The sequence below is a fragment of the Hemicordylus capensis genome, chromosome 2 (assembly GCF_027244095.1).
Source record: "Hemicordylus capensis ecotype Gifberg chromosome 2, rHemCap1.1.pri, whole genome shotgun sequence".
NCBI classification, from domain to species: domain Eukaryota; kingdom Metazoa; phylum Chordata; class Lepidosauria; order Squamata; family Cordylidae; genus Hemicordylus; species Hemicordylus capensis.
The window spans coordinates 210,253,204-210,257,938 of NC_069658.1; the positions used below are offsets into that span (position 1 = coordinate 210,253,204).

Genomic DNA, 4,735 nt, shown 5'->3' on the forward strand with positions numbered 1-4,735 from the left:
TGGATAGGAAGTATAGTTCTAGCCCCCGCGCCCCACCCCGGGGTCCTGGGCGTCACCTCAGGAGTTTCCCCTCCGCCGCCGCCGCCGCCGCCGCCTCCTCGCAGGGCCGGCCTGACTGACGGGGTGGGGGAGGGGAGGCGGCTGCCTCAGGTGGCCACAGCCGGGGGGGGGAAGGGAGCAAGTGCGCGTGCGCGGAGAGGGAACCGCGCGCCACACCGGGAACTGGACTGGAAGCGCGGGGAGAAGGCGGGCGACCGAGCCAAGCCCCCCACAGCCCCGCCTCCTCCAAGGCCACGCCCACGCAGCTACTCTAAGTCTCCACGCGCGGCCGGCCGCGCCCCCTTTCTCACTCTCCTCCAATCGGATCAAGCCCTGCCCGACCGCGCGCCCACTCAAGCCACGCCCCCGACGCCCAGGTTTCTCTCCTCCTCCGCCCAGGGCGCTAAGCCACACCCCTCTCCTTCCAGCTCGCCTCAAGGCGGCTCTCCCAAGCCGTGCCGCTTCGCGACTGTCTGAGGCTCCGCCTCCAACATTTCGCCAGGCCACGCCCCCGCCGAGTCTCGTGCGCCTCAAGGCAACTTTTGGGCCGCGCCCACGGCTCCTATTCCTGCCTTAGAGGTGAGAAAGAGGTTTCAGCTGCAGGAACTTCCGGTTAGCAAGCAAAAGCCGCTCTTGAGTGGCTAGGGGCTCTTTTTGATGGAAACAAGGGAGCCGCCCTAGCTCCTGACATTTCTCGGGTGGGAAAATGTTATTTGATTTGGGAGATAAGAGTGTGGGGTGGTGGGAGGGGAACCAAGTTTCGTGTTGCTTGGAACTGTACGACGGCTTTTTAAAGTATTTCTTTTCTTCTGGCTAGAGAAGGGTTGCTTGCTAGTGTCCAAAGGGGGGCGAGTCAAGATATTAAAAGGCATTCGCAGTGGGGGGAGGGAAACTCACGCAATACAAAAAGTGAGCCAAGGTACCATAGAGTAACTCAAAGGAAGGGCAGAATGACACTTCACTCTGCCATAAGCTACTTTGCAAGAGGCTTCGGTGGAATGGGACCCCCCCCCGGTCCCCCGCCCTCCCTTCCTTAGGAATCGGGGGAACTTCTGGTCTTCCATTGACCCGATTCTCCACCCTAGACTGCCATGCCCTGTTTATTAAAAACGAACACGACGTATATTTATATACCTCCTTTCAATAAAAAATTCCCAAAAATATATAAATGTTATTTATTAAGAATTATTGATTTCTGGTCTTTGACCGTAAATAAACTTGACACAAAAAAGTTATTACAATTATAACTTAATTTCCAAAGCGCATGTGCAAACCTGATCCGTCAATCAAACAAAAAGGGGCCAATCTTAAACGACTGCTGCTTCACGTTTTTATAAGCCATCTTTCTGTGGCTTATAATTAACTACTAAGCTCTCTCAGCCCTTCGCCCCGCCCCTATACTGATTACGCATGCCGACTGGCAGGCAGCTGTACCCAATGAGGAGCGCAAAGTGAATGAAAAGAGGAACTTTACCCTCATTCGCCAGTTTTGACGGGCAAAAGCAATTCGACCAATGAGAAGTTTCAGCCGTAGAGGGGAAGCTCACGGAGCCAGGGAGGAGGTGTGGCTGGTAAGATTCAAAAAGCTCTTTTCCCGCCAAATAAAGCTGCAAAGTTGCAGCTTCTCTATGGTTTAGGGCTGTTAATTAGTCTATCAATATGTAATTACTAATTACATAATTATATCAATATATAAATTATCTTTTAATCTATAATTTAATGTAAATCAAAATAGCAAGTGAACGTATTTTTAACTGCTATTAAAACTGCTGCAAAGATTTACATGTTTTAAGGGACACTTTGGACTCTTAGAGCATACCTTAATTATCAGCACCTTTAAAAAATGATTGATTAAATGCCATCAATTTGGTGCCAACTCTTAGTGACCACACAGATTCTCTCCAGGACGATCTGTCTTCAACTTCGCCTTTAAGGTCTCTCTGTGGTGCATTCATGGCTGTAGTAATCAAGTCCATCCACCTTGCTGGTGGCCGTCCTCTTCTCTTTCCTTCAACTTTTCCCAGCTTTATGGACTCAGAGGAGCTGGGTTTTCACATAATGTGTCTGAAGTATGATAGTTTGAACCTATAGTTGGGCACAAATGACTTGTGCCTCGAGTGATAATTCTGGATTGATTTGTTCGATGATCCATTTGTTTGTTTTCCTGCATGGTCTCCTCAAAAGTCTTCTCCAAGACTAAAGTTCAAAAGCATCAATGCTTTTTCTATCTTTCTTCTTCAAAGTCCAGTGTTTGCATCCAGAGGGTGTCATGGGAAAAACCAGTGTAAGGACAATTCTAATCTTTGCAGGTATATACACGTCACGGCATATAAATATCCTTTCCCAGGCCTTCATTGCAACCCTATCAAGTGCTAGTCTTAAAGTGCTACACATTTTAAATGTGCATTTAAAAGACACACACACACAAATCAGCAAGAAAGGGAAGTGGGGAGGAAAAGGGGCTCTCCCATCATTGTTTGCCAAGAAAATTAACCTGTGCTAGCTTTGCTTTACCCTGTGATTGATCTTTGGTTTCCCTTGGCTGGCTGGTTCTGCCTTTGCCTACAGCAGGCGTGTGTACACTTGGCCCTTCCGCTATTGTTGAACTACAACTCCCACCATCCCCAGCCACAGTAGCATGACTGTGATGATGGGAACGGTAGTTATGAATACGATGAATATTTTATATACCGCTTTTCAACCAAAGTTCCTTAAAAAGTTCACTAAAAAATAAATAAGTTAAACAACAGCTGGAGGACCAGGTTTGTCCACCCCTGGTTTACAGGCAGTAGTATACAAAGCTAGGTAGAATCCAAAAACTGTCCAGTGAGAAGGCTCCCGCAGGTAAAGATACTATCCAATCCCATTAAAGCAGAAGGAACTCTGCAGGTAAAGCTTGTGGCCAATTTCCAAGGTGACATCTGGGCTGGAATTGGCTGGGTCTATGTCAACATCCTGCAGAGTGGGGTATAAATAGAGGGTCTGGACAGGTTCACAGGCAGATATTTATTTAAATTATCTACCACCTGACTCCAAAGGCGCCAGGCAGTTCTCAAAAATAAATACAAGAAAATCAACTGCTAAAAACAGCAATTTAAAAATCTAACACACATTCTGAGATTACCAAAAGCTAGGCTAAAAAAATATGTGTTTGAAGGCTGGCAAAGATGTTAACCTCAAATTTCTATAAGGGAACACATTCCACAGCCTAGGAATGACTACAGAGCAGGCTACAGGAGTGACTAGAGAGATATCTGGGAGAGTTCTGGAGGAGGAAGGAGCAAAGGGCAGCACAGGGAACAGGAGGGTAGGCACTGATGACCTGGTAGGGAGAAGAACTGGTCTTGTGGGAGCGAGCATGCATGGTCTCCTTTGCTAAGCAGGGGTCTGGCCTGGTTTGCATTCAGATGTGGGACTACATGTGTGAGCACGGCAAGATATTTAGGGGATGGGGCCACTTTAGGAAGAGCACCTGAACACTTGCATGGAGAAGGTTCCATATGCCCTCCCTGGCATTTCCAGGTAGAACTAGGAGAGAGTCCTGCCTGCAACTTTGGAGAAGCCGCTGCCAGTCTGGGTAGACAATGCTGAGCAAGATAGACCAAGGGTCTGATTCGGTATAAAGGCAGATTCCTATGTTCATTATCTCTGCCTGAGAAGTTTTCAAAATCTGCTAAGGAGTCTTGGCCCTGTACTTTCACAAGAACTATACAGTGGCTGGTAGAAATACCTCAACTTTTAAGAGCCAGGCAGTCAAGGGGATGACTGGCGAGCAAGAAGGACAAACTGGAAAACTTCATGCCTGAAGTTGAGCTTGGAGACAAGCAGCATAGCAACGGTCCTGGAATAGTTTGGCGTTTGTAGCAGAACACTGTGGTCCAACATCACAAGGCTGCCTGCCTCAATAACCATAAGAGGCTACTACTGGAAAACCCCAGCCTATTAAACAGGGGGGCTGTAGTCCAACCTCTGGGGACCCAACTTTGAGAAACCATTTTGAAGTAATCCATTAAGATTTAAAATGAAGTAACCTTGAATGACGGAGCTTAAATACATTTTTAAAGTTATTCTCAATATATATTTTTTGGGTATGTAACCATTTTTATTAACCATGGTACTGCACCTACACCAGAAATACCATGTACTACAAGAGAGGAAATTCCTCAGGGTGATTGGGAGGCTGGCTCTGCCCGAGGTACCTTCAAAATAGTGTCCTCTCTCTCCCTGCTCCTTCCTCTAAACAACGTAATGGTTAGGGGCTACAGTGCTTCAAAAATAAAATCTTGCTCCAAGCAATCCAAATTCTGTGACATGTATAAATTATGCTAGTCCTCCCCTAGTGCTGACCTGCTAACCTTTTAAATGCCAGGCTCCCAAAAGGTGAGGTATGCACAAGTTATTCTGCGGGGCATAAGAAACAATAGGGTATTTAAGGTACTGCTGCTCTGTCCCCCACATCTTATATAGGAACCTACTTTCAAGCATATAAGTGCAGCCATGAGGATAAGGAACATGATCACCTCAGAAATGCAGCACGTTTTCTATATTCTGTAGTCTGCACACACAATCCTATTTAGAATTATAGACTCAATGCCAAGCTAAATTTGAGCTTCAAATATCCTTATCTAATTATTGGCAAGGGTGTGTGTGTTAGGAGAAGAGATCACTTGAAATCCTGAAATGAAGACAAAAGTAA

General features: G+C 46.7%; 1 protein-coding gene across 2 annotated transcripts in view; it reads right to left on the reverse strand.

Moving 5' to 3' along the window:
* Positions 1–261, reverse strand: part of GATAD2A (GATA zinc finger domain containing 2A) — a 67,367-nt gene extending 67,106 nt beyond the window's left edge. The window contains exon 1 of one of the 2 annotated variants that reach the window (XM_053299858.1): positions 57–261. The gene's annotated coding sequence lies outside the window, so the exon portion shown is untranslated. The remainder of the gene's footprint in view (positions 1–56) is intronic. The other variant, XM_053299860.1, reaches the window with a different exon arrangement.
* Positions 262–4,735: the final 4,474 nt, after the last annotated feature.